This window comes from Gekko japonicus, unplaced genomic scaffold, assembly GCF_001447785.1.
Source record: "Gekko japonicus isolate JY-2015 unplaced genomic scaffold, Gekko_japonicus_V1.1 scaffold1799, whole genome shotgun sequence".
Classification (NCBI taxonomy): domain Eukaryota; kingdom Metazoa; phylum Chordata; class Lepidosauria; order Squamata; family Gekkonidae; genus Gekko; species Gekko japonicus.
Genome location: NW_015162004.1, coordinates 5384 through 16515, shown reverse-complemented (window position 1 = coordinate 16515; position 11132 = coordinate 5384).

The following is an 11132-nucleotide window of genomic DNA, read 5'->3' as shown; positions in this document are numbered from 1 at the left end:
CATTCCTGGCATCAGATGATCAGAGGTGGTTTGCTGTTCCTGCTGCTGGTGCATATAGCAACCCTGGACTTCTTGGTGCTCCTCTCATTCAAATTCTGGCCCTGCTTAGCTCCCAGGCCCTGATGAGCTGGGGCAAAGGAGGGCATAAATACAGTAAACCCCTTCTCTGCTTGTGCCATGATGTAGTAGGCACCTGGTATTCAGTAGTACACTGCCCCTAAGCCTGGAGGGTCCACTGAGCTGTTGGTAACATCTGGTTTCCATTAACTTAACTCTCATTTCCCTTTTTTGTTTTCCCCTAAAATAAGTTAACAGGAACATGGCTTTTGGGTTCCGGTGTCTGCTTACTATTTCTAGACGCTTGCGGCTTGCTTTTTTCCCCTTTCCTTTTCGGTCTCGCCCCTTTAAGGCGCAGCGTAGTGGGCGGGGCTAATAGAACGCTTTTGTTCATCTTTCTTCGCTTTTGTCATATGACCCTTTGAAGCCCAGCTCGTCCCGCGCAACCAATCCGGGGCTTGCTGCTCGGAAGCGGCCGACCCGGGAGTTCCCGAAGGAGGTTTGACACTTCGAAGCAAACTGGAGCTCGGGGAGGGGAAGTGGGAGAGGAGGTTTTAAAGGGGAAGCAGCCCCGGCGTATGCGGGAAAAGGGATCCTGACGGGCGAAGAGCTATGAAGTCCGGAGGCGATCCCGGGAGGCGATCCCATCCCTGGCGTAGGAGACGCTGGACATGGAGCGGTCTCTGTGTCGGTGCTCTGCTGTTCTTGGGCCTCTGCTGCTGGAAAGCGACCGGGGTGGCGACGCCTGATCAGGTAAGGGGTTAATTTTCGGGGACCTCTGTTTGTTCCCCTTTCCCCCCCCACCCCGCTCAGTTGGGGCCAGGCATGAGCCCCTCAGTCCGCCCACCGGTCGCCATTTGTTTCAGGTGGGGAAACGGCTGTCCTTCCCCGGCTCCCTCCGTAAGGCAGAAAATAACATGTCAAAGTTAGTATTTATCTAAAACGGGCAGCGTCTCTGTAGGGTCTCGGGCCAGTGGTCTTTCTCGTTCTTTTAAGTGGAAACGCCGGGGATCGAACCTGGGACCTTCTGCAGGCAAAACAGCTGCTCCGTCCCTGAGCCGAACCCATTTCCCTAAATAAACAACTGACACTTTAAAGACTATCGCGTTTCTGGGGTCACAAGTCGGATGAGGTGATTTCCTATAATGTTGATCCTGCCCTGCTTTTCTGCCCAGGAGCTCGAGACAGGCTACGGCGTTGCCTTTGCTGTTTTACCCTCACAACAACCTTGTCAGGTGGTCGGTTACACTGACAGCCTGACTGACCTGAGGCCTGTTCAAGAGGACCAGAGTCCTCTTCACCAGTTGTACAAAGGGATCGCCTAAGGGGGCAGATTTGATACCTTGAGTACAGAGAGGAAAAACGCAATTGTTTTAGGTAGTAAAGTGATAAGGTGCTTGTTGGAGATATTTGCTTACCATGTAACTCAGTCTTCATTAGGCTAATTGTGAAAGGGAAGCTTCCCTTTTGAACACATGCTTCCCCCTCCCCTGCTAGCCTGTGCCCTTTGAAAATAAAAGTCTACATCACATTTGTGCGGATGGAACCGGAAGGACTATTCTTGTGTTAGCCCAAAAGTGTGATTTTTGCAACTGGGTTTAAAACAACAACACCACGCAATATAATGAGGAAACCTACGTATAGGCTGTGTATGAGTGAAAAGTGGGCTATGTGTGTTGTGTCTGCGTATATATAAATATCCTGTTTTCTCTGTGGAACTGAACCCTTCAGGTGAGAGGCTGTCTTGGAAGTACAGGCTGTAGATTCTTGTCTGAGGGTGGGATTGGACAACCCTCACCTACACACAGGGTATGCAAGCTAGGATTCTGTCCTTCCTGTCCTTCATAAAGACAGGAAAAAAATTCCATCCATGTTGATCGAGGATCTGTTCACATCCAAGGTGCATCGTAAGAAACACGGGCCTTTTTGTCTTGTGTCTGGTGGACTTCAGCCTGTCATGGAGCTGAGTTAGTATCTCCAGTAGAGCATGCAGAGCCCACTGTGGGGTGGGGGGAATTATTTCCCCCCCACCACCACCAGGTAGTGGGGCAGGGGTCAGAAGAGTGTGATTGCCAGCTACTTAGATCATCAGTAAGGTGCAGCTAGATTTCAGTCCAGCAGCACCTTAGAGACAAACCAGATTTTCAGGGGATAAGCTTTGGAGAGGCAAAGCTCCCTTTGTCAGATACCATGTTAGATAATGCTGGATATGGAAACCATATCTGCTGTTAAGGCCTGGAATCTCTGTTTCATGCCAATTTGGAGGAACAGGTTGCCCCCCCCTTTAGAATGGAACTACGGGCAATAAGAACATAAGAGATGCCAATGTATGACTATCTGCCCACTGGGCAGAAGTCTTGGGTGTGTCCTCGGTGCAAGGAGCTCCTGGTTCTCAGGGAACGTGTGTGCTCCCTTGAGGCCAAGGTGGCTGACCTGGAGAAGCAGAGACAGTCAGCTAGGCACACAGAAAAGACTCTCGGGGACTTGTTAGCTACGTCCCACTCTGGATCTGGCAGCCCCGCTGCTGTCAGGGAGCATGAGGGTCTAGGGGAAACAGGGCACCGTGCTGAGGATAAGGGGAATGTGCCCTCAGAAGGGACCTCTTCCTCAGCTGGTGAGCGGCTCTCCTTTTGCACCAAGGAACCATCCCTGAGCAGGGTGGGAGGGGGGCTCTTGGTAGTGGGTGATTCGATCCTTAGGCAGGTAGACAGCTGGGTGGCGAACCCGCGTACTGACCGTATGGTGACTTGCCTGCCTGGTGCGAAGGTAGCGGACATTACGCGTGTTTTAGATAGGCTGGTAGATAGTGCTGGGGAGGAGCCAGTGGTCGTGGTGCATGTCGGCACCAACGATGTGGGGAAATGCAGTCGTGAGGTCCTGGAGGAGAAATTTAGGATGCTGGGCAGGAAACTTAGGTCCAGGACCTCCAAGGTAGCCTTCTCAGAAGTGTTACCTGTTCCACGCGCAGGGCCGGAGAGACAGGCAGAGATCAGGAGTCTCAATGCGTGGATGAGACGATGGTGTAGGGGGGAAGGGTTCAGGTTTGTTAGGCACTGGGATACTTTTTGGAACAAGAGGGAGCTGTACAGGCGAGACGGTCTCCACTTGTCCCGAGAAGGAACCAGGCTGCTGGCACTTAAAATCAAAAAGGTGGCAGAGCAGCTTTTAAACTGAATATTGGGGGAAAGCCGACAGGAGATGAAAAGTCTCTGGTTCGGGTTGGCTCATCTGAGAGAGGTGAGGGGGTACCGGTTGCTTTTCTACAGGGAGGTGGATTGAAATTGTCCACAGAGGCCATGGCTGGTGACATGGACTGCCGGACAACGACTCGAGATAGCAAGAGGAAGGATGCAGGCTTAACTTGTAAGGGAAATTACAGCTGTTTCTATACAAATGCTAGAAGTGTCCGAGGTAAAATCGGGGAGTTGGAGTGCTTGGTGAGGGAGGGAAAAATAGACATTGTGGGTATTTCTGAAACTTGGTGGGATGAGGAAAATCAGTGGGACACAGTGATTCCCGGTTATATATTATATCGGAAGGATAGGGGGGGAAGGGTTGGAGGTGGGGTAGCTCTGTATGTCAGAGAGGGTATAAAGTCTAGAAAGATTGAGAGGCTAAGTGAATTGGATTCGCTTCTGGAAGTTCTATGGGTTGAAATAGGGGGGCCAAAAGGAAACTTAACACTGGGAGTTTGTTATCGCCCACCAGATCAAAAGATAGAGGAGGATTATAAAATGATGAATGCCTTAAAGATAGCAACTAGACAAAAACACTGTGTAATAATAGGTGATTTTAACTACCCACACATTGATTGGGTCAATATGTGTTCTAGCCGGGAAAAAGAGATTGAGTTTCTAGACACTCTAAATGACTGTGCTATGGAGCAGATGGTCACGGAACCTACCAGGGGAGAGGCGATCCTTGATTTGGTCCTAAGTAACACTCAAGACCTGGTGAGAGATGTAAAAGTGATTGCACCGCTTGGAAACAGTGATCATAATGTTGTTGAGTTCATCATTTGTACAAATAGAGAATTGGCCAAAAAGACTCACACAACCATTTTTAACTTTAAAAGGGGTAATTTCTCTGATATGAGGGGACACGTGGGGAGGAAACTGAAAGGAAAAGTAGAAAGGGTCAAAACAATTGGGGAAGCTTGGGATCTATTTAAAACTACGATCCTAGAAGCTCAAAAAATATATATTCCGCAGGTTAGGAAAGGCACAAACAGGTATAGGAAAAAGCCTGCATGGTTAACAAACAGAGTAATGGAGGCTGTAAAAAGTAAAAAGAATTCCTTTAAGCAGTGGAAAGCTAGTCACAGTGAGGCTGATAAAACGGAACACAGGCTATGGCAAATAAAATGCAAGTCTGAGGTCAGGCAGGCAAAAAGGGAATATGAGGAGCATATAGCAAAAAACGTAAAAACCAACAATAAAACTTTCTTCAAATACATTAGAAACAGGAAACCAGCCAGGGAGGCAGTGGGGCCCTTGGACGACCAAGGGGTAAAAGGAGTATTGAAGGATGATAGGGAAATGGCTGAGAAGCTAAATGCATTTTTTGCCTCCGTCTTCACTGTGGAAGATGAGAAGTGCTTGCCCACTCCAGAACCACTGATTTCAGGAGGGGTGTTGAAAGACCTGAGTCAGATTGAGGTGACGAGAGAGGAGGTCCTAAAACTGATAGACAACTTAAAAACTGAAAAATCACCAGGCCCAGATGGCATACATCCGAGAGTTCTGAAAGAACTCAAATGTGAACTTGTAGATCTCCTGACAAAGATATGTAATCTTTCCTTAAAATCTGCCTCCATTCCTGAGGATTGGAAGGTAGCTAATGTCACTCCCATCTTTAAAAAGGGTTCCAGAGGAGATCCGGGAAATTACAGGCCAGTCAGTCTGACGTCGATACCGGGTAAATTGGTGGAAACCATTATTAAGGAAAGAATTAGTAGGCACATAGATGAACAAAACCTATTGAGGCAGACTCAGCACGGTTTCTGTAAGGGAAGATCTTGTCTCACTAACCTGTTAGTGTTCTTTGAGGGGGTGAACAAACATGTGGACAAGGGGGATCCAATAGATATTATTTACCTTGACTTCCAGAAAGCTTTTGATAAAGTTCCTCATCAAAGGCTCCTAAGTAAGCTCAAAAATCATGGGATAGAAGGACAAGTCCTTTTATGGATCAAAAACTGGCTAGTTCATAGAAAACAGAGAGTGAGTGTAGGTGGGCAATTTTCTCAGTGGAGGGTGGTAAGCAGTGGGGTACCGCAGGGATCAGTACTTGGTCCACTGCTTTTTAACTTGTTCATTAATGATTTGGAGATGGGAGTAAGCAGTGAAGTGGCTAAATTTGCGGATGATACAAAGTTGTTCAGGGTGGTGAAAACCAGTGAGGATTGTGAGGCACTCCAAGGGGATCTGTCAAGGATGGGCGAGTGGGCGTCAACATGGCAAATGGGGTTCAATGTGGCCAAGTGCAAGGTGATGCACATTGGAGCCAAAAATCCTAAATATAAATACACATTGATGGGGTCTGAACTGGCAGAGACTGAGCAAGAGAGAGATCTTGGAGTTGTAGTGGATAACTCACTGAAAATGTCGAGACAGTGTGTGACTGCAATAAAGAAGGCCAATGCTATGCTGGGGATTATTAGGAAGGGTATTGAAAACAGATCAGCCAATATAATAATGCCCCTATATAAATCAATGGTGAGACCTCATTTGGAATACTGTGTGCAGTTCTGGGCACCACACCTTAAAAAGGATATTATAGCTTTGGAAAAAGTGCAGAAAAGGGCAACTCGAATGATAAAAGGGTTGGAACACTTTCCCTATGAGGAAAGGTTAAAGCGCTTAGGGCTCTTTAGCTTGGAGAAAAGACGACTGAGGGGTGACATGATCGAGGTTTATAAGATTATGCATGGGAAAGAGCAGGTAAAGAAAGAGGTACTTTTCTCCCTTTCTCACAATACAAGAACTCGTGGGCACTCCATGAAACTGCAGAGCGGTCGGGTTAGAACGGATAAAAGGAAGTACTTCTTCACCCAAAGAGTGATTAACACATGGAATTCACTGCCACAGGAAGTGGTGGGTGCTACAAGCATGGACGGCTTCAAAAGGGAATTAGATAAGCATATGGAGCAGAGGTCCATCAGTGGCTATTAGCCACAAGGTATAGCTAGGGGCTCTGGGGCAAGTGATGCTCTGTCTTCTTGGTGCTTGGGGGGGGGGTCAACAGTGGGAGGGCTTCTAATGTCCTGGCCCCACTGCTGGACCTCCTGATGGCACTGGTATTTCTGGCCACTGTGTGACACAGAGTGTTGGACTGGATGGGCCTTTGGAGTATAGTATTTATCCAAAACGGGCAGCGTCTCTGTAGGGTCTCGGGCCAGTGGTCTTTCTCGTTCTTTTAAGTGGAAACGCCGGGGATCGAACCTGGGACCTTCTGCAGGCAAAACAGCTGCTCCGTCCCTGAGCCGAACCCATTTCCCTAAATAAACAACTGACACTTTAAAGACTATCGCGTTTCTGGGGTCACAAGTCGGATGAGGTGATTTCCTATAATGTTGATCCTGCCCTGCTTTTCTGCCCAGGAGCTCGAGACAGGCTACGGCGTTGCCTTTGCTGTTTTACCCTCACAACAACCTTGTCAGGTGGTCGGTTACACTGACAGCCTGACTGACCTGAGGCCTGTTCAAGAGGACCAGAGTCCTCTTCACCAGTTGTACAAAGGGATCGCCTAAGGGGGCAGATTTGATACCTTGAGTACAGAGAGGAAAAACGCAATTGTTTTAGGTAGCAAAGTGATAAGGTGCTTGTTGGAGATTGCTTACCGTGTAACTCAGTCTTCATTAGGCTAATTGTGAAAGGGAGGCTTCCCTTTTGAACACATGCTTCCCCCTCCCCTGCTAGCCTGTGCCCTTTGAAAATAAAAGTCCACATCACATTTGTGCGGATGGAACCGGAAGGAGGGGGGCACACTATTCTTGTGTTAGCCCAAAAGTGTGATTTTTGCAACTGGGTTTAAAACAACAAAACACAATATAATGAGGAAACCTACGTATAGGCTATGTATGAGTGAAAAGTGGGCTATGTGTGTTGTGTCTGCGTGGACCAGCACACCGAATGTGTCCCCTCGAAGGGGAGAGTCCTGTGAATGTGGGGGTATATGATACCCCCTTATTTTGGGGTCCAGAGCTTTCCAACTCACTCTCCCTAGTGTTTCTGACTACACGAATAAGTAACGAATAAGGAATGAATAAGGAAGTGCGAATAAGGAACCAACTTCAGCCTCCTCTGTTAGCATAGTAGTACTGAAAGTAACTGCAAGTATGTAACCTTTTGTTTTATTTCTTTTATCCAAAGTACCTTACCCATGTTTTATTTTGTTTTGTAGTAAAGATATTTTTCTTTTACTAAGTGTGTGCTCTTGTGTTTGCAATGCGGCCATCGATCCTGAATCAAAGAATCCCAACAAATAAACATTATTTATTTATTAAATTTGTCCTGGCCATGAGTGTAAATTCACCAGGGATGTCTCCTATGATTGAACCATTTAAGATGAACATGCTTAATCTGGACACAAACTTTGTTAGCAGAACCCCTGCATAATTTGAATTCTTATCTTTGGATCTTCGCGGTTGATACAGATGTCCTCTGACCTCTTCCAAAGTTATCTTATATTTTGTTGCCAAGGAAAAGTCATCAGGTCCTAGTCACGCATTTAAGTACCCGGCCACCAGAACCTTAGCTTCAGGATAGTTAACAATGAGAGACCTCACATATTGCTCTAGCCTCCACCAGTTTTCTTCTATCTCAAGTTTTTTTGTTAGTTGGAGGGAAATTTATATCCCGTCCTTCCCAAATGAGCTCAGGACAGGTAACATTAAGACATTAACAATAAAAATCAGCTAACGCAATTAATCTAAAAGCAACTAGAACTAAAACCAATTAAAACCAGAAACAGTAAGCAGTTAAACAATGTAAAGATGGAGAACAATAATTCAACACCCCCCACCCCACCCCCAGAAACCAGGTAGATGATACTGGAGTCACTTTTACAGAATCCCGAGACTCCATAGGTAGATGATCCAAACTGCTTCTATACAGGGCAGGCTCTGTATGAGCTCTGTACAGGGAGGCCAGCTAGAGTCCACCACCTCAACTAAAGGCCTGGGGAACAGCTCCGTTCTGGGGAACTGTAAGAGATTCCACAAGGCCCTGATCTCAAGTGGGAGTATGTTCCACTAGGTAGGAGCCAGGACAGAGAAAGCCTTCACTATAGGCTCGGTGTCCTATGTGACAGTTTGTGGCTCTTCTTCTCTCCCCACTCCCCATTTTATCCTCTCAACTGTTGAGGTTAAGCTGAGAGAAAGTGACTGAGACAAATCATCTAGGGATATTCAGGGCTGAGCAGATATTTGACTGCAGGGTGGTTTCTGCGCAGTGATGATTCTCTGTTGCTGCTGCAGATTTATTCACAGTGACAATGGAGCAACTGCAGAAAGTTTCTCCTGCATTTGTTGTGCTTCAGTCTTCCTCAGATGTCATTTCTTTCCCTTTCACTGAAGGGCTTTTTTAAAAAATGGGGATTTGGTAGATTGTTATTAACACTATAGCAATCGAGCGATCTACTAGTTCCCAACTTTCAGGGGTTTTTTCCTTAAAAGTGTCCAGCCCTTATCCTTGAAGAGTTATAAGAGGGAAAGGTGCAGGCTGCAGTTTTCCTTTAACTTCCCCATTTAAAAGGTTAGAGAGTTTAATATTCAGCAAGAACAAGAACACTGAGCACTAGTCGATTGCGTATTATGTTTTATTATTTGTTTGTTTGTTTGTTTCCATTTTTATCCCGCCTTGCCACAGAACTGGCTCAAGGCGGCTAACAACATTAATATACTAAAACAATAAATACATTAAAATACAATGAAATATACAACAAAACCTAAGCAACTAAACAGTACTAGTGATAAAGATAGCGGTGTATAATATGCAAACAATAACCAGTTGGTATTTCATGCGGGCCAAAATGTACTCCGACGGCGCATTCGTCAGTGGTGCATTTGCCAGTGGCCCACTCATCAGCGGTGGCCCCTAATCGAAAGCCTGGTGGAAGAGCTCCATTTTACAATCCCTGCAGAACTGTAAAAGGTCCCGCAGGGCCCTGATGTTATCTGGGAGCTCGTTCCACCAGTGTGGGGCTGTTGCCGAAAAGGCCCTGGCTCTAGTGGCCACCAACTTGATGTCTCTCGGGCCAGGAAGAGTCAGGCGATTCTGTGTTCCTGACCTCAGTGCTCTCTGGGGCACATGTGGGGAAAGACAGTTCCTCAAGTAGGCAGGTCCCTGACCATATAGGGCTTTAAAGGTCAAAACCAGCACCTTGAAGCGGATCCGGTGCACTATTGGCAGCCAGTGCAGTGCCTTCAGCACAGGCTGGATGTGGTCCCGTCTACAGAGACCCATCAAGAGCCTGGCTGCCGCATTTTGCCCTAGCTGCAGCTTCAGGATCTGAGACAAGGGCAGCTCCATGTAGAGAGTGTTGCAGTAGTCTAATCTCGAGGTGACCAAAGCATGGATCACTGTTGCCAGGTCGTCACGTTCGAGGAAGGGAACCAACTGCCTAATCATCCGCAGATGGTAAAAGGCTGCCTTGGCAGTGGCTGCTCCCTGGGCCTCCATTAAGGCAACATCCAGGAGCACTCCCAAACTCCTAACCCTTGGGGCTGGCACCAATGGCGCCCCATCGAAGGTTGGGAGTGGGATCCCCACCCCCGATCCGCTCTGACTCAGGCACAGGACCTCCGTCTTAGTTGGATTCAATTTCAGTAGGCTCAGTCTAAGCCAGCCCGGCACGTCACAAAGCGCCCGCTCCAGGTCATCTTGGGTAGAGTCGGACTGGCCACCCAACAGCAGATATAGCTGGGTGTCATCGGCATACTGATGGCACCCAAGCCTCTGCCTCCGGGCAATCTGGGCAAGGGGGCGCATGTAGATGTTAAACAACATCGGGGACAGTACCACCCCTTGAGGAACCCAGCAAGCCAGTGGGTACCTCTGGGATGCCTGTTCCCCTAACACCACCCTCTGTCCCCGACCTTGTAGGAAGGAGACGAGCAATTGCAAGGCAAGCCCCTGGATCCCAGTGTGTTGATCTATTCGAACAATCTAGGATTTATTTATTTTTACCAAAAAGAAATCCTGATGTGGGCTCTCTCTTGTGTGCACTATCTCTCTGTGTGCGGTCTGTCTCTCTGTGTATGACGGGAAATTGGTAGATGTGGATGCTGAGGCAAGGGAAGGTGGCAATGTGGGTAGGGGGCCTGTAAAACGTATATATATACACTTTCCATATCTTCCACCATTCAAAGGCACTTTGACTACAGTCTTCACCAAAAGATAGTACCAAAGCAGGTTTGGGAAAGATCATAGCAAAACACTGGGAAACACAGAAGTAGGCCATATAGAGGATGAAGTCACATGGATGCTCCTGAAAACAGCCTTGCTGTAAGCGGCCAAAGCATTCTCATGGACACAGACCAGGTCTGAATACATGAACATGTGAAGCTGCCTTATACTGAATCAGACCCTGGGTCCTTCAAAGTCAGGATTGTCTAAGGTCTCATGGAGAGATCTTTCACACCACCTACTGTCAGATATTTTAACTGGAGTTGCCAGGGATTGAACCTGGGACCTTCTGCGTGCCGAGCAAAGTCTGTTCCTCTGAGCCGTGGACCTCCCTCCTGCACGTCTCTCTATGCTGTATTGGCTTTCAGGTTCGAAAGGATCTTCTCCCTCATGCATGTATTTGCAGATAACTTGCAACCCAATCCTTATCCCATGCTCTCCATAATCCTCTTCCACTCCTAAAATGAGCCCCCTCCCCTATCAAGTCTCAGGGATTTTCGTTGTTTGTTTTTTCCTATTGCTGCTTCCATCCTGCCCATCAGAGCAAGGCTTTCCCTGCCACGACTCATCCTATCTCCTGGTGCTGGAAGGGTCACAGAATGGCTATACTTGGTGATCTTCACAGATACGCTCCAGTCCACCCCGGACTCTTTCGTCATCCCTCAC